Genomic DNA, 27981 nt, shown 5'->3' on the forward strand with positions numbered 1-27981 from the left:
AGTGCTATAGATGACGATAATGACGTTTTTTTAATTCTTTATTAACACAACAATACTAATTATACATATTTAACCCACCTCCTAACATGATTAGTGGGCCATTAATTGTTACATAGAATTGAGTTATAATGCAGCTTGATATTACAATCATGTTAGTGAACTACAGTTTAAGGTTGCTACAGTATGGTTAGTTTTCTACAACAATGGGCAGTTTAGTTTAACCTACTTTATTTATTTAATTATCTAACCCAGAAATGACTACTAACTGCAGCGTCACAGGTGTGCCAGTAAGGTACAAACCTACTTAGAATAGCCAGGCTCTTCTAGCTAACCCCGAGGAGCATGCCCCTGGCACTGCGCCGGCCAAGGTTAGTATTCGCTGCAGTTCCCTGTGTTAGTGTTGTAGTCTAAGTCCTACTAAATACACTCCTGGAAATGGAAAAAAGAACACATTGACACCGGTGTGTCAGACCCACCATACTTGCTCCGGACACTGCGAGAGGGCTGTACAAGCAATGATCACACGCACGGCAAAGCGGACACACCAGGAACTGCGGTGTTGGCCGTCAGTGTCAGCCAGTTTGCCGTGGCATACGGAGCCCCATCGCAGTCTTTAACACTGGTAGCATGCCGCGACAGCGTGGACGTGAACCGTATGTGCAGTTGACGGACTTTGAGCGAGGGCGTATAGTGGGCATGCGGGAGGCCGGGTGGACGTACCGCCGAATTGCTCAACACGTGGGGCGTGAGGTCTCCACAGTACATCGATGTTGTCGCCAGTGGTCGGCGGAAGGTGCACGTGCCCGTCGACCTGGGACCGGACCGCAGCGACGCACGGATGCACGCCAAGACCGTAGGATCCTACGCAGTGCCGTAGGGGACCGCACCGCCACTTCCCAGCAAATTAGGGACACTGTTGCTCCTGGGGTATCGGCGAGGACCATTCGCAACCGTCTCCATGAAGCTGGGCTACGGTCCCGCACACCGTTAGGCCGTCTTCCGCTCACGCCCCAATATCGTGCAGCCCGCCTCCAGTGGTGTCGCGACAGGCGTGAATGGAGGGACGAATAGAGACGTGTGGTCTTCAGCGATGAGAGTCGCTTCTGCCTTGGTGCCAATGATGGTCGTATGTGTGTTTGGCGCCGTGCAGGTGAGCGCCACAATCAGGACTGCATACGACCGAGGCACACAGGGCCAACACCCGGCATCATGGTGTGGGGAGCGATCTCCTACACTGGGCGTACACCTCTGGTGATCGTCGAGGGGACACTGAATAGTGCACGGTACATCCAAACCGTCATCGAACCCATCGTTCTACCATTCCTAGACCGGCAAGGGAACTTGCTCTTCCAATAGGACAATGCACGTCCGCATGTATCCCGTGCCACCCAACGTGCTCTAGAAGGTGTAAGTCAACTACCCTGGCCAGCAAGATCTCCGGATCTGTCCCCCATTGAGCATGTTTGGGACTGGATGAAGCGTCGTCTCACGCGGTCTGCACGTCCAGCACGAACGCTGGTCCAACTGAGGCGCCAGGTGGAAATGGCATGGCAAGCCGTTCCACAGGACTACATCCAGCATCTCTACGATCGTCTCCATGGGAGAATAGCAGCCTGCATTGCTGCGAAAGGTGGATATACACTGTACTAGTGCCGACATTGTGCATGCTCTGTTGCCTGTGTCTATGTGCCTGTGGTTCTGTCAGTGTGATCATGTGATGTATCTGACCCCAGGAATGTGTCAATAAAGTTTCCCCTTCTTGGGACAATGAATTCAAGGTGTTCTTATTTCAATTTCCAGGAGTGTACTAAATCATCGGTGCTTTTGGTCACAATCGGTGTAATTGACCCCACCCCCCTCTAATCACACGTTACTTTCTTAAGCGGCAGAAATGCAACTTACGTGATTGGCTATCCATGACGTAATGGCGGAGATAGTGGGCGGGGCTTCATGTGTTTAATTAGCGGCTGGCGTCCTTCACGTCGCAGTACACCACCAGCCACAAGCAAGAGGGTTGCCATGCGGCACCGCCTCCGGCAGACTTTCATGGTGTATCAACGCTATTTACTGCTTTATGAATATATGATTTCGTCTTTTATATGTTGATATCAATTACTGTTTATTGTAGGTCCGAAGATGATCTGATAAAAAGATAGAAACCGGTCACCATTAAAAAAGTTAAGAGATCAAGACTGCTTCTAGTTTATTTATTTAAATACAACGTTTGCAAGGACAGAGGGTGTTACACGCAAATGCGCCAGAGCAGAGGTAGCATTAACAGCGTCCATTTTTAAATTTCCGCACGTGTGCTGTGCGTTCGCCTCGGGTGTCATGGAGTGCCTTTCGCACCGAGGTGCACGGCTCCCCCCGCGGTTGCAGCGAGATTTACAAGCCGTGCCTGGAAGGACTTGGCTGACGCGTGACCCAGAAAGAGTGCTGTGTCCCCCACTCGTTTGTCTCGTCTGCTTCGCGCAGCCAGCATCGCCGTCACCTGCGAGTCGCCGGCGGCCGTTCTCTCTCGCACGTATTGCGTGTGGTCCAGTTACCCATACTGGGCGCCCGCTCTGCCGGCATATGCTGCTATTAGACCATCTACGTCGACAAATAATACATTGGAAAAGAAATAAAAATGACATTGTAATTCTGTCAGCGGCAGCAAAAAACTTGGAACTGCAGTTGAAGGGAATGGACAGCGTTTTCAGTGGAAGGTATAAGATGAACATCGATAAAAGCAAAAGATAGGGTAATGGAAAGTAGTCGAATTTTGAGGCGATGCTGGAGGAATTAGATTAGGAAGTGAGACACAAAGTAGTAGATGAGTTCTGCTATTTGGACAGCAAAACAACATGCCGAAGTTGATATAAAAAGTAGGCTGCCAATCCCAAGAATAGCGTTCCTGAAGAAAAGAAATATTTTAGCATCGAAAATAGATTTAACTGTTAGGAAGTCTTTTCTGAAAATATTTGTATGGAGTGTAGGCATGTATGGAAGTAAAACATGGACTATTAACAGTTTAGTCAAGAAGAGAATAGAAGCTTGTGAAATGTGGTGCTATAGGAAAAAGCTGAAGATTATGTGGATAGATTTCGGAACTAATGAGGAGATACTGAATATAATTCGGGAGGAATTTTTGGCGCAACCTGACTAGAAGAAGGGATCGGTTGGTAGGACACGTACTGAGACATCATCAAGAGATCAGCAATTTAGTACTGTGTAGTGGGATAGAAAACATGGAGAGCAAAACTTGAATACAGTAAGCAGATTCATAAGGATGTAGGTTACAGCAGTTGCTCGCAGACGTAGAGGCTCCACGGGATAAAGTAGCGTGGAGTTGCAGTAAAGCAGTCTTCGGACTGAAGATCACAACAACGACAAAGACAACAATAACAACAAGGCATGACAGGTCGCTCCAGACATATGCAGGATTAGTAATTACACTCCCCGACAAAAAGAAGTAAAACGGCGGGAAGTCAAGGTCCGTCCGGTGTTAACGTAATTTCGTTCACGTACGCACTATTGGCAAGTATGTAAATGATTAGAGATGTAAATGTTTGCGACAGTTTGAATGACCACGAGAGTCACTAGTGTTTATCCGTGTCTAGCATTGTTAGCAGGACTGTTATGGCACAGAGACACACGAACAGTGTCAGATGTTGAGTGATCAAATGGTTCAAATGGCTCTGAGCGCTATGGGACTTAACTTCGGAGGTCATCAGTCGCCTTGAACTTAAAACTAATTAAACCTAACTAACCTAAGGACATCACACACTGTAAATACAGTAATCAGAAGTTTTATTTAACTCGTAGCTTCCTCTGTTGTGGAGAAAATTCGCAATAGAACAGACAGCAGTGGAATCCAGCTATTAAATGAAGCAAACTAATGAACGTCGTGCAGAGTGAGGCTCCCGCTACTAAAGCGAGAGCGACCTGTCGAAGGCTGACTGACAAGGAGACGGCACAACCATAGGGACGGGGATTTGTCCGAAATTTTGTGTGGTGAAAGAGGACCCCTAACACATCACGTGGTTAAAATATTAGGGCGCACTACCCGAAAAATCAAGGGAAAATTCGATCCAAAGTTTCTTAGGTGCCGTATGAGTATAAAATGTTAGTCTACTGCCGAGCCGCCGTCTGGCCTAGGTGGTTAGGGCGCAGACTCTTACGCTAGAGGTCTCGGGTTCGATTCCTACTCCGCCACATCTTTTTCATTCTGTTTCATTTTCTTTTGTTATTCCACCAATTATTCAGAAAGTTTCCCAAACCTACATTATCTTTAACAAATTAGTTACATTATTGAATAAAAATTATTTTCTTTTTGTCCAACAACACACTTCATGGCGGTGGAATTTACATTTTTCATTGTAAAGTATATGAGGAGAAACATTGAGTTTTTAGCCAGAATAACAAAGTGGATTGGGAAACATTCAATTTTTATACATATAATAATTATAAACAAGAACCACAGTGGTAATTATCGTAAAAACAAACAAAGCAATCATTTTTGCGACATCTTGCGCAACATATAAAAGCTGATTTTTTTTTACAATCACGCGGCGTTTGCCATAAATCTGTTCAAAAACATGCCCCATTAACATTTACGAAAATGTTTTGCGTTTCTGATAATTTTTAGGCAAACCAGAAATATTGAATCATGTCTCGGAATATTGGAGACAATAATTGATGGTGAATTACAGAGTGAATTTTTGTACAATCTTCCCGGGAATTAATTTCACGATTCTCCTGTAACAATGCATTGCAATTTTGCAAGCAACAGAAAAAAAGTGCCAGAGGAGGAATCGAACCCGAGACTTGTGGCGTAAGGGTCCGAGCGCTAACCATGTATCCAAACGGCGGGTCGGCAACGTACTTACATTTTATTTTCATATAGCACCTAAGAAACTTTGGATCGATTTTTCTCGGGGTTTTCCGAGCAGTGCATCCTAATACTTTAACCATGTGAGGTGTTGGAGGTCCTCTTTCACCACACAAAATTTCGGACAAATCCCCGACCCTACGGACGTGCCGTCTCCTTGTGAGACTGAAGACTGCGGCTAATTCTGGGTCGTGCAGCTGCCGCCGGCCATCGTACACAGCGGCGGCAGAAGGCGCTCCTAGTCGGATCCGGTGAAGGCGTGGCTCAGTGAGTACGCATCATTGGACCAGCCAGGCCCCCGTGCGACCGCTATCGGTGTCTTGTCAGAAAGTTGCGCTTCCGTTGCCAACTGTGAGACACTGGTCCCCCCTGGGACCATCCTTTTTTCACTATTGCAGTCACATGGTCAATGAACATGCGGCAGAAAATGTTTATTCATACCTCCCTGTGCTGAATAAACTGGGTGGACTTGGCTGTCGCTGGCTGCCCGACCCTTGTCTGTCAGCTGGTTCGCCGTGAGCCACCTGTGGCGTCGTGTACCGGAAACCGCCCAGGCAGCGAGCGCTAGTACGTTAAACGCTGGGCCAACGGCTCCCGTGGGCTACGGTTCCCACGGCGCGGTTACGCCCGCACCTGCTACGAACGCCACAGCTCGCCGTTCAGGATACAAAGCCCAGGTAGAGTATAGAGTTTGCAGCCAGTCGCACGACAGCCGCCATGTTTTTACCAGACAGTGCACCATGTGCATGAAGCTACGACAGCAAGGGCAAACGTAGTCACCTACCGACTGTAACAAGAGTCGGAATTCATAAGTGAAATACAAGCAGCAACTATAGCGTATTATTTGACAACTGATCAAAAGAAACGCTCTTCCAATATGACGTGCGTAGTTTTGTTGTTGTTATGGTTTTTACTCCGAAGACTGGTTTGATGCAACTTTCTGGCAGATTAAAACTGTGTGCTGGACCGAGACTCGAACTCGAGACCTTTACCTTTCGCGAGAAAGTGTTCTACCAACTACCCAAGCACGACTCACGACCCGTTCTCACAGCCTCATTCCCGCCAGTACCTCGTCTCCTACCTTCCAAACTTCACAGAAGCACTTGCCCGCGAAAGCCATACGTCCCAAGTGCGAGTATCATTCCGGCACACAGTTTTAATCTGCCGGGAACTTTCATATGAACGCACACTCCCATGCAGAGTGAAAATTTCATTCTGAAAACATCCCCCAGTCTGTGGCAAAGCCATGTCTTCTCAATATCCTTTCTTCCAGGGGAGCTAATTCTCCAAGTTTCGCAGCGGACGGGTCGTGAGTCGTGCTTGGGTAGCTCAGCTGGTAGAGCACTTGCCACCGAAAGACAAATGTCCCGAGTTCGGGTGTCGGTCCGGCACCCAGTTTTAATCTGTCAGGAAGTTTCATATCAGTGCACATTCCGCTACAGAGTGAAAATTTCACTCTGGTTTGATGCAGCTCTCCATGGAACTCTATCCTGTGGAAACCTCTTCAACTCTGCATAACTGCTGCAGCCTACGTCAATTTGAACCTGTATTCATCTCTCTTCCCTCCAGTACTATATTGATAATCTTTTGGTGTCTCAGTATGTGTGTTATCAGCAGACACCTTCTTCTAGTCACGTTGTGCAACAAATGTCTTGTCTCCCCAATTCTATTCAGTATCTCCTGATTAGTTACGCAATCTACCCATACAATCTTCTGCATTTTGCTGTAGCACCACATTTCTAAAGCGCTAAACTGTTTATCGTCCATATTTCACTTTCATACATGCCTACACTCCATAGAAATATATTCGGAACAGACGTTCTAACACATAAATCTATATACACTCCTGGAAATGGAAAAAAGAACACATTGACACCGGTGTGTCAGACCCACCATTCTTGCTCCGGACACTGCGAGAGGGCTGTACAAGCAATGATCACACGCACGGCACAGTGGACACACCAGGAACCGCGGTGTTGGCCGTCGAATGGCGCTAGCTGCGCAGCATTTGTGCACCGCCGCCGTCAGTGTCAGCCAGTTTGCCGTGGCATACGGAGCTCCATCGGTCTTTAACATTGGTAGCATGCCGCGACAGCGTGGACGTGAACCGTATGTGCAGTTGGCGGACTTTGAGCGAGGGCGTATAATGGGCATGCGGGAGGCCGGATGGACGTACCGCCGAATTGCTCAACACGTGGGGCGTGAGGTCTCCACAGTACATCGATGTTGTCGCCAGTGGTCGGCGGAAGGTGCACGTGCCCGTCGACATGGGACCGGACCGCAGCGACGCACGGATGCACGCCAAGACCGTAGGATCCTACGCAGTGCCGTAGGGGACCGCACCGCCACTTCCCAGCAAATTAGGGACACTGTTGCTCCTGGGGTATCGGCGAGGACCATTCGCAACCGTCTCCATGAAGCTGGGCTACGGTCCCGAACACCGTTAGGCCGTCTTCCGCTCACGCCCCAACATCGTGCAGCCCGCCTCCAGTGGTGTCACGACAGTCGTGAATGGAGGGACGAATGGAGACGTGTCGTCTTCAGCGATGAGAGTCGCTTCTGCCTTGGTGCCAATGATGGTCGTATGCGTGTTTGGCGCCGTGCAGGTGAGCGCCACAATCAGGACTGCATACGACCGAGGCACACAGGGCCAACACCCGGCATCATGGTGTGGGGAGCGATCTCCTACACTGGCCGTACACCTCTGGTGATCGTCGAGGGGACACTGAATAGTGCACGGTACATCCAAACCGTCATCGAACCCATCGTTCTACCATTCTTAGACCGGCGAGGGAACTTGCTGTTCCAACAGGACAATGCACGTCCGCATGTATCCCGTGCCACCCAACGTGCTCTAGAAGGTGTAAGTCAATTACCCTGGCCAGCAAGATCTCCGGATCTGTCCCCCATTGAGCATGTTTGGGTCTGGATGAAGCGTCGTCTCACGCGGTCTGCACGTCCAGCACGAACGCTGGTCCAACTGAGGCGCCAGGTGGAAATGGCATGGCAAGCCGTTCCACAGGACTACATCCAGCATCTCTACGATCGTCTCCATGGGAGAATAGCAGCCTGCATTGCTGCGAAAGGTGGATATACACTGTACTAGTGCCGACATTGTGCATGCTCTGTTGCCTATGTCTATGTGCCTGTGATTCTGTCAGTGTGATCATTTGGTGTATCTGACCCCTGGAATGTGTCAATAAAGTTGTCCCCTTCGTAGGACAATGAATTCACGGTGTTCTTATTTCAATTTCCAGGAGTGTATGATGTTAAAAAAAGTCTCTGTTCAGTAACACTTTTCGTACCATTGACACTCTATATTTTATATCCTTCCTACTTCGTCCATCATTTATTATAATGTCCAAATAAGAAAACCCATCTACTACTTTAAGTTCTCGTTTCCTAATCTAATTCCCTCAGCAACACCTGATTTGATTTGATTACATTCCATTGTCCTTTTATTGTTTTTGTTGGTCTTCATCTTACATCTTCCTTTCAAGACACTGTCCCTTATGTTCAACTGCTCTTCCATTTCCTGTGCTGTCTCTGACAATGTTATCAGGGAGCCTCAAAGATTTTAGTTTTCTTCTCCCTGATGTTTTATTCCTTCTCCAAATTTTTCTTTGGTTTCCTTTACTGCTTGCTCAATGTACAGCTTGAATAACATCGGCGAAAGACTACAACCCTGTCTCACTCCCTTCTCAACCACTGCTTCCTTTTCATGCCTATCGGCTCTAATAACTGCCATCAGGTTTCTGTGCAAATTGTGCATAACAACATTTATAGAAAAAAAAATTGGGAAGTGTAGAGGAGAGGTTTGTACCTTGGAACACTTTTCTAACTTTCGCCGAGCCTATAACAGAACTGTAATCTATTTTCTTATTTCAGTTTTCAATGCTCCCATTCACTTTTTATGTGCTGCATTCTTTTTCTGAATTTACTTCGAAAAACTAAGGTTGCTGCATAGTTGAAAAGTGTCACAAGATACATGGACATGTACCTGGGAACAAATATAATATTGAAATATAAAAGCGTTGCAGTCAAGAAAACTTTCTTAACAGTGCATTTAATCGTATGTCTGTTACATTATTACTCTGCTACAGAGGAACAATGAGTGAATAAAATAATGAAATAACGCAGAAGTTTTATCAAACACCAGTCACAAGTACGGGGGGCGCTCAAAAGAAAACGTGCGATACAACACTGTGGATATACTTGGAAGTTCTAAAGTAACAAACAGAGGCCTGAGCACAACTATCCCACTGTTTCACGAGCCGAAGGACTCCCTGTTCCCAGAATTCCTGTGGCAGTGACAAAAACCACTCCTCCATTGTGTCCTACAGTTCGTCATCAGAGGTGAAGCGCTTTCCCTTTATGTTCTTTTTTTCTTTTCTCTCTCTCTCTTTTTTTTCGGACCAAATACTTGGAAGTCGCTGTGTGACATGTCCGGGCTGTAGGGCGAATGCTCCCACTTGAAGTTGGCCATTACACTTCGTATGACCTTGGAGACGTGTGGACGCGTTATCGTGGAGCTGGATCGCTACCTCCGCAAGCTGCCCAGGCCGTTTGCTCTTGGTGTTCTCGCGTAGGCTACGAAGTGTCTCGCAGCACACGTCACTGTTTATGATTCGACGAGTAATGGTCCCCGGACACGAGAAAGACGGCGAGCAACACCTTGCCTGACAACGTCACAGCTTTGAATTTTTTAGGGCGACATGACGACGCTTGCTTCACGTGCCTAAATATCTCACTACGGTATCCCAAAGCGGCATATGGAAATTTCAGTCGGTTTAGTTGTTACGACGTTTCATACCTTTTCCATTTTAGCACACCTTATACATTTTGGAATTAGAGATATTGGAAAGTAACACAAATTTGCCTTTCCAAGGCAGGTAAAATTGTTTAACATTCATGAAATCCAGTTAATTCGCCAATAGCACATGTTTCATGGTAAAAAAAAAAAACCCTCCCTCTGTTTCAATGTACAAGATGAGTGACGACCAACGAAGTACACCTCAACCTTCCATAGATTATATAACTAGTTAGAATTATATTTTAATACCTACAGCTGCTGACAGGCGTAGATATATATCAATGACAGGTGAAAATGTGTGCCCCGAACGGAACCCGAACCGGGGATCTCCTGCTTACATGGCAGACGCTTTATCCATCTGAGCCACCGAGGGCACAGCGAATAGTGCGACAGCAGGGACTATTTCGCGCACGCCTACCGCATGACCCACATTCTCACCTTATATGTCCACACACTACATTCGTAGTGTCCCTACCCAACATACTCATTACTCATGGAAGACATTCTTACCAAGTCCCGTAAGAGTTCGGGTAATATGTGTGCATCCGCACAGAAGAAGAAGGTCATGGCCGGTATTGCCAGAACTGTATACTTATACGAAAGAACAGGCACTATATCCATATAAGTACACTCCTGGAAATTGAAATAAGAACACCGTGAATTCATTGTCCCAGGAAGGGGAAACTTTATTGACACATTCCTGGGGTCAGATACATCACATGATCACACTGACAGAACCACAGGCACATAGCCACAGGCAACAGAGCATGCACAATGTCGGCACTAGTACAGTGTATATCTATTCAAAAATCAGGACTGCATACGACCGAGGCACACAGGGCCAACACCCGGCATCATGGTGTGGGGAGCGATCTCCTACACTGGCCGTACACCTCTGGTGATCGTCGAGGGGACACTGAATAGTGCACGGTACATCCAAACCGTCATCGAACCCATCGTTCTACCATTCCTAGACCGGCAAGGGAACTTGCTGTTCCAACAGGACAATGCACGTCAGCATGTATCCCGTGCCACCCAACGTGCTCTAGAAGGTGTAAGTCAACTACCCTGGTCAGCAAGATCTCCGGATCTGTCCCCCATTGAGCATGTTTGGGACTGGATGAAGCGTCGTCTCACGCGGTCTGCACGTCCAGCACGAACGCTGGTCCAACTGAGGCGCCAGGTGGAAATGGCATGGCAAGCCGTTCCACAGGACTACATCCAGCATCTCTACGATCGTCTCCATGGGAGAATAGCAGCCTGCATTGCTGCGAAAGGTGGATATACACTGTACTAGTGCCGACATTGTGCATGCTCTGTTGCCTGTGTCTATATGCCTGTGGTTCTTTCAGTGTGATCATGTGATGTACCTGACCCCAGGAATGTGTCAATAAAGTTTCCCCTTCCTGGGACAATGAATTCACAGTGTTCTTATTTCAATTTCCAGGAGTGTACATTATACAGCTTTTAAGTGTGTAGAACTCGAAATATTTCCTGCACTCGTATGGATGGCCTTGGCTTTTTTTCAGTGGTGGTGACCCTGGATGCTTCCACTGGAGACTGTCGTTTTGATTCAGATTTGAAGTGATGACACCATGACTCATCTCCAGCCACCACTCGTGCCAGGAACGAATTCCCTTCCCGAGCATAGCGTTGCAGATGAGCAAGACAGTCGGCCATTCGACATGCTCCCTGGTGCGGTTGAAGACTGTGGGGCTCTGATTGGTCACGTGACGAGCACGCGTGCCCTCTAGTGACGGGCTGTGAACTTCTTCGGCCTCGTCGGAACCACACCTCATTACACACGCCACGGTATTACCCTCTGGTGTGGCGACTGCACACTCTAACCTTGTATACCAGTAGCACAACCAGTTTGTAGTTGCAACACTTCTTTATTGATTACACATACACATGAATTCATCGGCAGTAATAATCAATTAACAACATTTGCATATCAAGGCCCTATCCACAAATAGTATTTACAATATTAACCGTCACACTTGTGACAACGGCCCCCTTACGTGCCGCTAACAACAACCAAAATAATAAATGAAATAGATAACCAAATATTTACAATGTCGGGTATCGCCTTTCTCACTCAATTTTACACTTACTGAAAAGGTAAAGTTCATTTGATGCTATCTGACCTGAAGGGTACTATTGATTGTTCTGTTTACCCTTAGCATTCTACTACACTCAACGTCTGGAAGATTCTAGACTTCATGCAAACTTAAGACAAAACGTCAATTTGATGAACATCTGATGGACGCGAGCAAACGTTTATCTATTACGATTTCACACTCTACCCAAAGGGTGGGCTTATACTCAACTTTCGGCAGTAGGAAATCTTCTCCCTAAAACAAGCCCCTCGTTGAACAGAACAGAGAAATCGCGCTTTAACGGGGTACGGACGGCCCTCAGTTCAAATCCTGAGATTTCCGTCACACTGCAAAGCTCGCTGGGCGAGGTTTGCTCACGTCAACCACTATACAGCTTTCTGAAAATAGGAAAACATGAGCGGCAGACACACTGTAGTATGTACAAGTTACACAAATATATATAGAAAAGCAATACCTTAATATAAACATATTACAATTTAACCAATGAACAGAATTAAGGACCTTATACAGGCCTCATCCGACCATAAAACACAATGTGACCTATATTTACCACGGCCACTTGCCTTCCATAAACACAAGAAATTATTAAGAAACAAGAACTACCATTAATTAGTAAAACCAGAAAACTCGAACTATATAACTAAATTAAGAAATGACGTTCAAGTGAACCAGCCACTTACAGAGTGCCGCTAAGCACCAAATCCAAACTTACAAATGCGAGGCGCTATTTCTATCCACTTTAGTAACATAACTTCATGGCCGTTCCAGAACATAACTCGCCTCGCCACCGCTGCAGTGAATGTTTTGCTGGCCACTAGCACGAGCAACTGCAACAGTCAACAGTCCTTAAGAACACAATAATATTCACTATATGTAGAAGGAGGAACCCACCACGAAAACTTGGCGATTAATTTTTTTTTCTTCATGTGAAATTCACACGCCATCCATCCACATAGCTCTCGAGGTATTAGCAAATCTTGGTCGCCACTGGCCAGCCGTGTCTATACAACTTTTAATACTTTCCGGCAGCGGCCCATGCTCCTTCGTTGCTCCAACTCGACTGGTCCTCACGGTATACGGCTGTGCCACGTGACACGGTGTCGCCAACTCCCCACAACGACAACATCGAAACCACGTCACGTCACAGACTGACTCGGCTCATGCGCGGACCCACTCTCCTCGACTTGCACACGCGCGCCACCATAAATAGCCTGCCTCAAAGACGCACAGAGAACAAGGCACAGGGACAACGATCAAAGATGTAAATAAGAATCGATATCGCCTGGCTAGAAACCCGCTGGCTCAACCTCCTGTCACCGGTTTGCGCATTCCAGACTCCGTTTCTTTTCGAATGCTCCTATATTGTGTGTGTGTGTGTGTGTGTGTGTGTGTGTGTGTGTGTGTTTGTGTATTGGCTGTGAATGGATCAGGAACCGCTGAATACCGATAGTCAAGCGGCTCCTGCTCCATGTGCAGCTAATGTACATCAATATTGCTGTAGGTCTGAAGATGATCATGTGATAATCGAAGGCAGTCGCCTTCCAACAAATGTACCTAGCGATCTAAACTGTTATCATTATTTTCAAATACGAACAAAATGTTTCAAAGAGATTCGCCCTATTTTAAAAGCCTATATCCGCTACATGAACGACGAGAGAAAGCTGACGAACTTAATCGTATGGCTAGAGAATTCTTACTTTCAGAAGGACCACTTGACTTAACGTGAGCGTAAATTTGACATGTATGTGTTCCCTCCATGTACAGTCACGGTGAACACTCAGGCAAAGAGGCGGAAAGCTCGTTACCTTACACAAATTTTAAATGTGCCATCCACTGAATGCACGACGAACCTGCAGACGGTAGCCAAACTAGCCTCATAATGTTGCGAGCATGTCTGGGGTTAACGCGTTCATTGCTCATTGCTCATACGACGTCGCAGCTCACCCTAAGTTGTTGGAAAGGGTGGCAGATAGTCTTTCAGAAACGGACGCAAAAAGAATCCCGTTCCGCAAGATTAGGCGGCGTTGGTGGCGTGCGATGCGAGATCCTTATGCTCTTTATTGCCGATTCGTCGCTGAAGCAACACATTGATAAGAAATGCTCTTACATGCAGGTGCAAATGCGCCGGTGGCGCCTCCTTGCTAGACACTCCTATACAGGGTGTCCGAAAAGTCTGATTACATAAATTGATAACTCAGGCTAGAAGTAAGATACAAACATGAAACTGGTGTCTAATTGTTTACAAACTATCGAAGTTTTTTTCACACATCAGTAAACTGCCACATGAGCACCCTTGGTAGCACGTAGCACATCTAGGTGATATTCAGTTTCCGTCCATACATTAGCCAATATCACTGGAGGGATCGATTCAACGACTGTGTTACCCGTTGCCACAGGGTTTCAAGATCTGGTACACGTGTTCAGGTAGACCTCGTCCTTGACATAACCCCATAAAAAGAAGTCTAATGGGGTTATGTCAGGAGAGCGTGGAGACCAAACCGTTGGCCCATCACGACCAATCCATCGCCCAGGTAAGGGCATATCGAGATAGGCACTGACGTCCAAACCCCAATGAGGCGGTGCACCATCTTGCACAAGACATTGGGGTGATACTGAAGCAGCTGAGGAACAGCATACAGTTGCAACATGTCCAGATACACTGCAGATGTGATGGTAGCCTCAGCGAAGAAGAATGGACAGATAATTCGATCGTGCAATAACGCGCACCAAACATTCACCTTCGGTGCACTCCATGACTCACGTGGAAGTTTATACTGATAAGTGAAAAAAACTTTGATAGTTTGTAAACAATTAGACACTAGTTTCATATTTGTATCTTACTTCTAGCCCCGCCCTGTATATCTTTTGCCCCCTTCCTACATTACCCACGTTTCCCTTGACGCTATGCGGCTTCTACCTCAGCATCCCTATGATACTGTTCGTAGCTTATCTGTGCACAATGTAGAGCGCTATTTCCGCAGCTGATCATGAACTGGTGAAACTTCCCAGAAGGGTGAACTACTTACTCTGTCACGTATCCGTTACTTTCGGCTAGGATGTGCTCTGCCACCGAGGAAGCCGCTTAAGCCTAGCGGAAGGAGCAACGGTCCGAGCGCAGAGCCCCGTGGGACGCGGCTAATATTGCAGCTCTCCATTGTTTCGTGCAGCCGGAAGAACGGCCCTCTCCTCCGAAGAAACGCCACAGAACAGTTGGAGGAGATAACGGCGATAGCTCGGGACGTGGAACAGCTTGGCGGACAAGAGGCCATTGTGGCGTGAAACAATATCTCGCCCTACTGTGCGAGTCTCTCTGGGCACTGAGCGATCTGTCCAGGTGGCACACTTAGCGTCTGGCGCCATCGGGTTGACGGTGGTGTATGTACTCCACACCCTTCCACATCATTTGTTGTAAGTAGAGCGATTTTCAGCATTTACATTTACCAACAGCCAAAGGTCTCAGCCGTGCAAGTCTTCACACGCCCATCGCTCGTTATACTGGCAGACTAGTCTCCTTTTCCTCTTTATTGTCCTCTTCTTCTTCTTCGTCTTTCTCTCCTCCTCCTGCTCCTCCTCCTCATCTTCTTCCTTCTATTCTTTCTTTTTCCTTCTTTTTTTCTTCTTCTTCTTCTCATACTCATTTTTTGTTTTTTTGTTTGCTTTAATCCCCCTTCTTTCTGTGTCTTTCACCTCCCCCCCTCTTTCTTATCCAAGCCTTTCTCATCATTATTTTCTCCTTCTCTTTCTCCCCTCTTCCTTCCTTTCTCCTCGACAACTTATTTCTCCTCAACTTCTTCTCTCTGCTCCACCTCTTGTCTCTGCTTCACTTCTTGTCTCTGCTGCTCCTTCTGCTCCACCTCTGTTTTCCGATACATTTCTCCTCTTCTTTCTCCTATTTTTCGTTATCCTCGTACTCTCCCTCTTTTTCATTTTCCTCTTCATCATCGGCTACGCAGCCTTGAGCCTGAGTTACGATGGAGCGTACCAGAGTCGGAAGTTCCGTGCTGGACAGTGCAGGCGCCCGTAGCGTCCTTTCGCGAAGGGATACTTCCATCGACGGGACACACACTCTGCGTCCACTGCGGACTGTGAAGTGTAACAGAAGCCTTCGTGCTTGTTAACGAGCGAGGCCGGCCTGTTTGAATTTCAAATGAAGACCGGCAGAGTGCAGATTGTAATTATAGCTTGCCGAGTAGATACCTGCATATCATGTGAGGAAGGGAGCATCGCGTGATGTGTCCCACATCCAGACACCGGTTTGCAGGTTGATGCGGAGTTCCTCGACAAACGGGAAGCATTTTTATATTTTTGCTCGCAGTCGCTTAGTGAACAAAACACGAGCTACCAGCGGTTGTACCATATCTGTGACTCGCTTCAAATCTTCGTAGCAGACGTAACGTAAGAGCTCGTTCTTAGCAGCATAAAATTGTCTGATGTAAAAATAATTTCAAAAGTACCCAAATGATGTGTGACGGAACCGTCATTGTTTACAATATACACGAACGAGACCCATTAATGTGACCACCGCTTATGTTCGTCGTTAACGCGCAATAACCACTTAACGACAGCAGGTGGAGCATAAACAGTGGAGGATATACAGGGTGTTACAAAAGAGGTACTGCAAAACTTTCAGGAAACATTCCTCACACACAAATAAGGAAAAGATGTTATGTGGACATGTGTCCGGAAACGCTTAATTACCATGTTAGAGCTCATTTTAGTTTCGTCAGTATGTACTATATTTCCTCGATTCACCGCCAGTTGACCCAATTGAAGGAAGGTAATGTTGACTTCGGTGCTTGTGTTGACATGCGACTCATTGCTCTACAGTACTAGCATCAAGCACATCAGTACGTAGCATCAACAGGTTAGTGTTCATCACGAACGTGGTTTTGCAGTCAGTGCAATGTTTACAAATGCGGTGTTGGCAGATGCACACTTACTTTATAGATTAGCACGGGGCAATAGCCGTGGCACGGTACGTTTGTATCGAGACAGATTTCCAGAACGAATGTGTCCCGACACGAAGACGTTCGAAGCAATTGATCGGCGTCTTAGGGAGCACGGAACATTCCAGCCTATGACTCGCGACTGGGGAAGACCTAGAACGACGAGGACACCTGCAAGAGGCAATTCTTCGTGCAGTTGACGGTAACCCTAATGTCAGCGTCAGAGAAGTCGCTGCTGTACAAGGTAACGTTGACCACGTCACTGTATGGAGAGTGCTACTGGAGAACCAGTTGTTTCCGTACCATGTACAGCGTGTGCAGGCACTATCAGCTGCTGATTGGCCTCCACGGGTACACTTCTGCGAATGGTTCATCCAACAATGTGTCAATCCTCATTTCAGTGCAAATGTTCTCTTTACGGATGAGGCTTGTTTCCAACGTGATCAAATTGTAAATTTTCACAATCAACATGTGTGGGCTGACGAGAATCCGCACGCGATTGTGCAATCACGTCATCAACACGTTTGGGCAGGCATTGTTGGTGATGTCTTGATTGGGCTCCATGTTCTTCCACCTACGCTCAATGGAGCACGTTATCATGATTTCATACGGGATACTCTACCTGTGCTGCTAGAACATGTGCCTTTACAAGTACGACACAACATGTGGTTCATGCACGATGGAGCTCCTGCACATTTCAGTCGAAGTGTTCGTACGCTTCTCAACAACAGATTCGGTGACCGATGGATTGGTAGAGGCGGACCAATTCCATGGCCTGCACGCTCTCCTGACCTCAACCCTCTTGACTTTCATTTATGGGGGCATTTGAAAGCTCTTTTCTACGCGACCCCGGTACCAAATGTAGAGACTCTTCGCGCTCGTATTGTGGACGGCTGTGATACAATACGCCATTCTCCAGGGCTGCATGAGCGCATCAGGGATTGCGTGCGACGGAGGTTGGATGCAAGTATCCTCGCTAACGGAGGGCATTTTGAACATTTCCTGTAACAAAGTGTTTGAAGTCACGCTGGTACGTTCTGTTGCTGTGTGTTTCCATTCCGTGATTAATGTGATTTGAAGAGAAGTAATAAAATGAGCTCTAACATGGAAAGTAAGCGTTTCCGGACACATGTCCACATAACATATTTTCTTTCTTTGTGTGTGAGGAATGTTTCCTGAAAGTTTGGCCGTACATTATTGTAACAACCTGTATAAAGGATGTCGGAGGGGTGGCGACGCGGAAGACAATGCAGTCGTTATCACAGTACGGAAACCGAGCGATTTTTCTGACGTCCAAAAGTGCTTGATCATTGGGTTTCGGGCCAGAGATGGAACATTTCCAAAACGACTAAGTTTGTGCCGCCATGGTTAGTGTACCATGCATGGCAAAATGGCGCTGTGAAAAACCGGTGTCAAGGAACCTGGGTGCAGCACGGGCCATGGATGACAGGGGTGAACGGCGGCTGCAGAGATGTGTACGGGCGAACAGACGTGCAACTGTTTAGCGACTGACAGTCCAGGTGAACCGAGCGACTGCCAACAGTCTCTCCTCAGCGTACGTATTGCTCAGCGTTGTGGGACAAAGTGGTCAAATTGTTGCTGCTCAAACCTGCCCCACCCTCCCGACGCTTTCGCAGTTTTGACAGTAAACCTCTTCGTAACGTACAACACCTCTTTTGTAACGTCTGCCACTGAAGTTCGGTGAGGGTATCTTTGTTGAGCTTACTAAATCATCTCGTGCCAAAAAATGTCGCTCTTCATCTGTACTCCGCAAGCCACCTTGCGATGTGTGGCGGAGGGTACTTAGTGCACCACTGCCAGTTGCGCCTTTTCCTGTTCCAGTCGCGAGTGGTTCGTAAAACGCCTCTCTTGCAGCGTCTGCCGGTGGAGTCGGCTGCTCATCTCCGTGACGCTTTCGCGCTTGCCAAATGAACCCGAAATGAAACGCGCTGTTCCCCTCTGGACCTTCTGTATTTCCTGTATCAATCCTATCTGGTACGGAGTCGAGAGTGAGGGACAATAAGTAGGAGACTGTCCAAATTCAGCTTTCCGCTATTTCGGCATCAGCGATTTCGGGCCAGCTGCCCATCTTTAGGTCATTTGTTATAGGCTGGTTGGTTGACTCGAGGGGAGGGGCCCAAACAGCAAGGTCATCGCTCCAATCGGATTACGGAAGGATGTGGAAGGAAGTTGGCCGCGCTCTTTCAAATGAACAATCCCGGCATTTGCTTGAAGCGATTTAGGGAAATTACGAGAAACCTAAATCAGGATGATCGAACGCTGGTTTGAGCCGTCGTCCTACCGAACGCCAGTCCAGTGTGCTAACAACTGCGCCAACTCGCTCGGTACGGGTACAGTGTAATGTATCTAATATTGAACTGAAAGTTGACTGTTAATACTTAAGAATCTTCGAAACCGTTTTTTACTAAAAAAAACTTCACAGTGAATGGAGACTATTCAAGCAGCTTTCATGTTATATTGTTCTTTATCGGGGACACTATCAGTTGCGCACAAGCCAGAAGCTATGATGTCCCGTAGTTCATTGTAAACCGAAAATATTAATCCATTATAGACTGTTTTCAACAACAAAAAACTAGCATTAAGCACCAGTAGGTGAATGTCAAACTGGACGCATTGGGTGATTAGACAATTAAGCAAATGTGGAAACGGCAAAAGTTTATTATCCCAATGCTACGGACTTGCAACTGCTGGCGTTGCTCAAGAAGCTCATACTGGCAAACATTTATACCGAGTTTGATGCCATAAATCATGTGATTACCGAGGGTTCTTTGCAGAGTCGAATTCATTAAAGGATAAAATAGGTAAAAGCATTCCTATAATAGGTATTTGCTCCGGCGGACGTAGAAGAAGTACGAGATTTATTCGCGGCACATCTGTTGTAGGTTGGGTGTAGCTGTTACAGTTATGACAGAGAACCTTAAGTTCCATATTCGACAGGTTACTCTGTAACTATAAGAGGTAACCTAAAGATGGGCAGCTCGCCCGAAACCAGTCATGTAGAATCAGAGGAAAGAGATCTGGAGACCGAATACGAAGAATTTTCTATGGCTGACGATCTTGGACACACCCTGAGGACGAATACGTCTAGTTTTGAAAAAAATAATCAAGTATTGGAGGAATGAGAGTTTAACAAGATACCTCCTTTGTGCGAGGGCTATATTTTCAGAGGATTGGTTCAAAATGGTTCAAATGGCTCTGAGCACTATGGGAATTAACTTCTAAGGTCATCAGTCCCCTAGAACTTAGAACAACTTAAACCTAACTAACCTGAGGACATCACACACATCCATGCCCGAGGCAGGATTCGAAGGCGCGACCGTAGCGGTCGCGCGGTTCCAGACTGAAGCGCCTAGAACCGCTCGGCCACTCCGACCGGCTCAGAGGATTCTTCAAATGAATCTATGCCTGGCGTCTGCTTTAGCGGTGAAAACTTTTATGCGGTCGTTCTACTTTATGTCAATCCATACGCACGCTCCTAGGCGTTTTATGGATGTGAATGCTTTCAGTGATTGTTTTTCAAAAGTGTAATCATAAAATAAATTGTCTGTCTACCTATTTATGAGCAATATCTCACATTTGTTTATCTTGAGGATCAATTACCAATCACTGCAACATTCGTCGATTGCCAATAGACCCTCAATATAAACATGTAACGTGACTCGCGTAAACAGGCAGAAAGTCCCATTCCTTGGATCTTCCCTATTGTTGGATGTCCTCTTGAGGACATCCAACAACTCTATCGGTTAATGCCAAATTTTTATTTCAGAGACGTGCACTCTGACTAGATCGCACTAGTTTTAGTTACCTTTTTTATTTATTTATTTATTTATTGCAGTACAGTTTTTCTTAGAGAGGTTATTTTTTTCCGATTCCTTGTTCCCCTCGAAACTGAGCCCACACAAATTTGCAGGTACGCAGGTGGGGCGAAACAGCCGCTGAGCAGATCATTATGTTTTCGGCAGTCCACCTGTGTTTCCCTGAGCCTCCCCTCCCTTCTCCCACAATATACCCCCTCTCCAGGCCCTCCCCCTCCCCCACTACACGCACGCAGTCCTCAACGGAGTTCATTTCCAGCGCCTTCCGGTCCCATTCAGTTTCCGCCGCGCCTCCGCCACGCGCCCCGTCAGTTTTTTCGCCGTTCCTGTGTCTGGCGATTCCCACTTGTTGAGTGCCGCGTTCGTGTGACTGTGCCAGACTTCTACTTGTGCTTTTGCAGCCTCTTACGCGAAGGTCCACGCAGTGTGCTGTAACCTCCAGTGTACAATAACTATGCCAGGATGCAGTACAGGGCAGTATCCCCTGCGAGTGTGTGAGAATTAGTGGTGCACAAGTGAACAATTCCGTCAGTGTCGCCCTTTCTGATTGTCGACTTGTCCTCCGAAGAACACACCCCGTAGTGTGCGAGTAGCAACAATACCCGGTTGTTAAAAGTGTCTGTCTGCGGAAAGGTCAGTATTATCAGGTCTCACGCCGTAGGCTGTTATGACACGAGGAGAGCTTTGCGGCCATATTTTAGAGCATATAACGGGACACGCGTAGCATTCCGAAGAGGCAACGTCTTATACACCAACAGAAACGGATCTTCTCACAGCTTACAGATGCGTACATAGTGGCAGCTGCCAAAAACTTAGGAACAATTAGCGCAATTTCTTTCCTTTATTTAACCGAGTTGTCGTTTCCATTTTATGTTCAGTATTTCGCCGACCGAATCAGTCGTCGTCTTCTTGTGCAGCGAGCCGTGTCGCATAACCATATAAACATAACCAAATAAACCGAAATACAGGTTTGATTTAAACAAGGCTTAGGTTCCGGCACTCGACTTACTAATATTTCGCCGGGAATCTTGAGAGAATGTGCGCGTTGCGGAATGACAGGGCGACCCCTGAAAGTCGAATGAGTGTCAAAGGTCGTAGGGGCTCATGGGGATTCGAACTCTGCCATAAATAGCGAAGCGCACAGACGGGATTTCGGAGTTCTGTTGTGGTCCAGTCAGCTAGTTCTCAAAACAAACACACTTCGCAGCACGTGGAGAAGATGTCTGGGTCGGTAGACGAAATATTAAAATCCTTCTGCATACACTGTTGCACCATCACATAAAATACTTAAAATTGTAAACTGCTAACATTACTAATGCTTCAGCGGTCCTTCCCAATATTTTATTTCGCTTGATGGTGCGCCAATAAACCGAGAAGGATTGTAATTAAACTGGAGCTGTCCACATAATTTGAGGCTGAACTTATCAGGTAAATGTTCAGACAAGGGTGTTCTGTACCTGATTTGGTAAAAACGGAACCCATATGCGATCACTCGCTTGTCCCTCTGTCTATCCGATTGTTAAAAACACTTTTTCTCACGAACGGGTAGACGAACACAGTTGAAATTAGTGTCACGTACTATGGTTTCCGGTTGCTCAGTGGCGTTAAAAACTGAAGCTCTAAATCAGTACAATCAAAATATTTGACCATTTGTGCCATTATTTGATATTCGAAAACTCGCTCATCAATACCTGCAGGGCTCTTCCCGGTTGTTTAGAATCGTGAAATCTGGCCAGAAGCAAGGTTTCACAGTGCAGGCAAAAGAAAAATCCAAAAACTGTTAATTTGTGATTATATTACACGAAAACATATTTTTATTTCATTTGTTATCTGCCGGCCGCAGTGGTCTCGCGGTTCTAGGCGCTCAGTCCGGAACCGCGCGACTGCTACGGTCGCAGGTTCGAATCCTGCCTCGGGCATGGATGTGTGTGATGTCCTTAGGTTACTTAGGTTTAATTAGTTCTAAGTTCTAGGCGACTGATGACCACAGATGTTAAGTCGCATAGTGCTCAGAGCCATTTGTTATCTATCTGTCTCTCCGTCTGTTACGACACCGTTTTCTCAGGAATGGGTTGACGTATCACGTCCGTTGGCGGTGTTAAACAATTTGAGCTTTACCATCAGTGCAGTCAAAAGATGCGGCCACTTATGTAACATATTTTGATATCTTATCAGTATAGATAACCGGCAAAAATCGTCGAAATTCTCGATTCCCAGAATGGGTAAATTATCTATGTACGTAATTAACGTTCTACAGAACACTTGATGCGTGAGTCCTATTCACATCCAAATCAAAACAGCTTTTGTTTCTCATTAAAAAAAAATGCAGAGGAATTAGGATGCATAGATCCTCATTTGGATGTCTGTCGCCATGTAACCAGAGACTCCCATATGGTTACACTAGAAGAGTTAGATATGTTTACTAATTATTTAAGAAAACCTTTCCTAAGTATTTTCTAATTCGTTACGACACCTCTTCTTCCCGGTTTTTGCCGTTTTCCGTTGTTGAAGTAACTTTTTCGGCCGGTTCGCACTTACCTACTAGTAGCTTTATTTATCAGTTCTCTTGCACTGTCCCCGTTTTGTGTAGACACCCTTTCGACCACTAGCTACACCACTTCGCTACTAATAGAATGCGTCGTCTGTCGTGCCTGTAGTGCAGTTCTAGCTTCGCAACAACAGTGGTTATGGACAATTTTTACTACTTTTCACTTTGGGAAGGCTTACTCTCCCAATTTATTTTATATACTATTTTTAATCTCAAATTTGCTATTAAAGCATTGTGAACCTTATGTCATTACGTAATTAACTGTAGCATTCAGAGTGCAGATATTGTTTCCTTCGTGAGGTCCGCTTCTGGCCTGTTGAGCTGACGCATATTCAGGTGTGTATGTTCGTATATACAGGGTGTAAACATATTTGATCACAACATATCACATTCATATAGATGATGTCGAGACGAACAATCGAGAAATTACCTGAAACTGGCCTACAAAAACAACCTAAGCTACAGTGCATGCGCGTCGCGCTAGGTTTTCAATATTCTATCGCTCTCTTCGTGCAAACTGTAAGTCTTACAGAAAAAAAATGAATGGGAGATATTTGTAGGAATTTTAATGTATTTCAAGTTTGTGCTGGGATATTTTTTCACTAGTAGTCGCAATTTTCTAGTTACTCAAGAAAAACGTACAAAATTGAGATTAGTACATACCTTCTGCATCATAATCGTCCCCTACCGGTCAGGATTTTTAGAATGTTGTTCACGGCAACGCCTCTAACACCTGTATAAAAAATTGTAACTACACAAATTACCTTCCATATTCGACCGTTTATGACCTTGATTGTCTGAGCTACTACGCCACCACGCTTAGCCGCGCACTTACAAATTGTGAAATTGACGCTTCTGTAAATTTTACCTCACTTTCTGCGACTTTAAACACCATGCAATTAAGAATTTTTTTCTGGCATTCTTACTACGAAGTTACTGTGCTTGTAATGATTGATTTTAGAGCTAATTGTAAAAGTAATTCGTTTTTGATTAACATTTTAAAAAGTCTTTTTTCATTCAGGTTCCTCTGGGGAAAGTTTAAATCAGTTATGTTACCGAAATAGCCGAATAAGCCCGTGGGGTGTAAATCGCTTTGTAGGTAATTTTTGTATAGTTATAGGAGTGTCGTGAACAACATACAAGGAATATTAAGAAGAGGGAGGGGAATGTGTGGGAGTGACGGTGCGTTTGAAGGTAACTTTTGTACGTTTCTCTTGAATAACTCTAACATCAAGGCCTCTTGTGAAAACGTATCCCAGTACAAAGTAAACTAAATTAAATTTCCTACATAAAAATCCCACTGTTCATTTTTTTCTCTAGGGCTAATACCTTGCGCGAAGAGAGCGAGAGAATATTGAAAATACCACGCTGCGCGCTTGCACTTTGGCTTAGGTGCTTCTTGTAGGCCAGTCTGAGACTGTTTCCCGGCTTGATAGACCACAAGTGTTGTATGTCAGTTTGTTCGTTTCGACTTCCTGTACACTACTGCGACAAGTTTAACAGTTGTCGTTAAAAAAAAAAGTTCAAATGGCTCTGAGCTCTATGGGACTTCACTGCTGTGGTCATCAGTCACGTAGAACTACTTGTACCTAACTAACCTAAGGACATCACACACATCCATACCCGAGACAGGATTCGAACCTGCGACCGTAGCGGTCACGCGGCTCCAAGCGCCTAGAACCGCTCAGCCACTCCGGCCGGCTGTCGTTTACACCCTATAAAATTAGTTTGATGTTATAATTTAGTTTGCTAGTATTTCACTACTCTTTTTTTCATCCTTTTTAAACAGATCTGATAATCACGTACCAAGTCTAAACCGCTAATCGCACTATTTCTGATTATTTATTTACAGATGGTTACTGTGTTGTTCTTACGCATTATGTAATTTTTCTTCTGTGTTCGGCCAGTTTTCAAGGCCTACAATTGAGGTTCTTGACAACTTAGGTATGTCCAATGCTGTCTTTTCTTCCTGCCATTGATTTTCTTCTCTTCACATAAGGGGGAATAGAAACGTCGGATCTTCAGTCACAATACTGGCCAAGTTTTATTTCATGTCCCTGTTTTTTTGCTGTGCAGTATTGTTTTTTTGTGACCAACGTGTAAATGATGTCACAAGAATGTGTCCTGTGCTGTTTCACGTTCAGGATCTTTCAGCCCAGTCTGAGACCTCTCTTCTCTAGATTACACTCGTACATGCTATTAACTGAATTGCATTATCGTCTTTATTGTCGTGTATCTTCCGACGTCCCTAAGTTACGAGATAGTATCCTGGTATCATCCTAGAGCATAAATTTCGTCTTGTGACTAAATGAAAGGTTTTTTTTTTTTTTGTAGTCAAACGATTTCCGTTTACTCGATTTTCGAAGCATGTCAGTGTGCTATTATACATTTTTTTCCCTAGAATGCTTACAAGACAGGTATGTGATTTCTGAATTTGTTTTTGGCTACTTTAGGATAAAAGCAACTTCTTGGTGCATAAATCATTCTAGCTTCTAACAGTTTTTCACCCCACTTACGAGTCTGAACTTTAAAAACTCGAAAAAACTAACAAAAACTATTAATTCTTGTGTCAGACATACACTCCTGGAAATTGAAATAAGAACACCGTGAATTCATTGTCCCAGGAAGGGGAAACTTTATTGACACATTCCTGGGGTCAGATACATCACATGTTCACACTGACAGAACCACAGGCACATAGACACAGGCAACAGAGCATGCACAATGTCGGCACTAGTACAGTGTATATCCACCTTTCGCAGCAATGCAGGCTGCTATTCTCCCATGGAGACGATCGTAGAGATGCTGGATGTAGTCCTGTGGAACGGCTTGCCATGCCATTTCCACCTGGCGCCTCAGTTGGACCAGCGTTCGTGCTGGACGTGCAGACCGAGTGAGACGACGCTTCATCCAGTCCCAAACATGCTCAATGGGGGACAGATCCGGAGATCTTGCTGGCCAGGGTAGTTGACTTACACCTTCTAGAGCACGTTGGGTGGCACGGGATACATGCGGACGTGCATTGTCCTGTTGGAACAGCAAGTTCCCTTGCCGGTCTAGGAATGGTAGAACGATGGGTTCGATGACGGTTTGGATGTACCGTGCACTATTCAGTGTCCCCTCGACGATCACCAGAGGTGTACGGCCAGTGTAGGAGATCGCTCCCCACACCATGATGCCGGGTGTTGGCCCTGTGTGCCTCGGTCGTATGCAGTCCTGACTGTGGCGCTCACCTGCACGGCGCCAAACACGCATACGACCATCATTGGCACCAAGGCAGAAGCGACTCTCATCGCTGAAGACGACACGTCTCCATTCGTCCCTCCATTCACGCCTGTCGCGACACCACTGGAGGCGGGCTGCACGATGTTGGGGCGTGAGCGTAAGACGGCCTAACTGTCTGCGGGACCGGAGCCCAGCTTCATGGAGACGGTTGCGAATGGTCCTCGCCGATACCCCAGGAGCAACAGTGTCCCTAATTTGCTGGTAAGTGGCGGTGCGATCCCCTACGGCACTGCGTAGGATCCTACGGTCTTGGCGTGCATCCGTGCGTCGCTGCGGTCCGGTCCCAGGTCGACGGGCAAGTGCACCTTCCGCCGACCACTGGCGACAACATCGATGTACTGTGGAGACCTCACGACCCACGTGTTGAGCAATTCGGCGGTACGTCCACCCGGCCTCCCGCATGCCCACTATACGCCCTCGCTCAAAGTCCGTCAACTGCACATACGGTTCACGTCCACGCTGTCGCGGCATGCTACCAGTGTTAAAGACTGCGATGGAGCTCCGTATGCCACGGCAAACTGGCTGACACTGACGGCGGCGGTGCACAAATGCTGTGCAGCTAGCGCCATTCGACGGCCAACACCGCGGTTCCTGGTGTGTCCGCTGTGCCGTGCGTGTGATCATTGCTTGTACAGCCCTATCGCAGTGTCCGGAGCAAGTATGGTGGGTCTGACACACCGGTGTCAATGTGTTCTTTTTTCCATTTCCAGGAGTGTATATGTTCGCGACATTACTGACGATGTTTCAGAGTTGAAGATGTTCAAAATGTCCGCCATCACTAGCAACACAGTACGTGCATCACTGCAGAAAGATTGACACCTGGGCTACGGTTACTACTGGCATTTATTCACAGGTAGTCACAGTCACCGCCTTCATGTCATCCAGCATACGTGGCTTCGGGGCGCAGTCGGTGTCCTTAGAGTTCATCTACACCTACATCATACTCCGCAAGCCACCTAATGGTGTGTTGCGGAGGCTACTTTCCGTACCACTATTTGATCCCTCCAACACTGTTCCACTCGCGAATAGTGCGTGGGAAGAATGATTGTCGCTAAGCCTCTGTATTGGCTCTAATTTCTCGAGTTTTCACCTCGTGGTCAATACGCGAGATACATGTGAAGAGGAAGTAATATGTTTCCGACTCCTCCTGTAAAGTGCTGTCCCGAAATTTCAGTAGTAAATCTCTCCATGAGGCACAACGCCTCTCTTGTAACGTCTGCCAGTGGAGTTTGTTTAGCATCTCCGTAACGCTTCCCCGCCAGCTAAACGATTCCGTGACGAAACGCGCCCCTCGTCGTTGGATATTCTCTATCAGTTCTATCTGACAGGGATCCCAGATAGGCGAACAATACTCAAGAATCGGGTGAACATGCGCTTTATTAGCCACTTCTTTCGTGGATGAGTTACATTTGCTTAAGATTCTTCCGATGAATCTGAGTCGTGACTGCTTTTCCCACTGTCTGTTTCATGTGGCCATTCCACTTTAGATCGCTCTGGATAGTTACGCCTACATATTTTACAGCAGAGCTGTCTCCAGCTGTTTGTCATCAACAGTGTAGA

The 27981-nt window shown here is 46.3% G+C and overlaps 1 protein-coding gene across 5 annotated transcripts in view; it reads left to right on the forward strand.

Annotated features, from left to right (window-relative positions):
* Positions 1–27981, forward strand: part of LOC126292282 (filaggrin-2-like) — a 750701-nt gene that overhangs the window by 493383 nt on the left and 229337 nt on the right. The window contains exon 1 of one of the 5 annotated variants that reach the window (XM_049986194.1): positions 20866–21221. The exons of the other annotated variants lie outside the window; for them this stretch is intronic. The gene's annotated coding sequence lies outside the window, so the exon portion shown is untranslated. Of the gene's footprint in view, positions 1–20865; positions 21222–27981 lie in introns of those variants that run through there. 5 annotated transcript variants of the gene reach the window in all.

This window comes from Schistocerca gregaria, chromosome 9, assembly GCF_023897955.1.
Source record: "Schistocerca gregaria isolate iqSchGreg1 chromosome 9, iqSchGreg1.2, whole genome shotgun sequence".
In the NCBI taxonomy this organism is placed as follows: domain Eukaryota; kingdom Metazoa; phylum Arthropoda; class Insecta; order Orthoptera; family Acrididae; genus Schistocerca; species Schistocerca gregaria.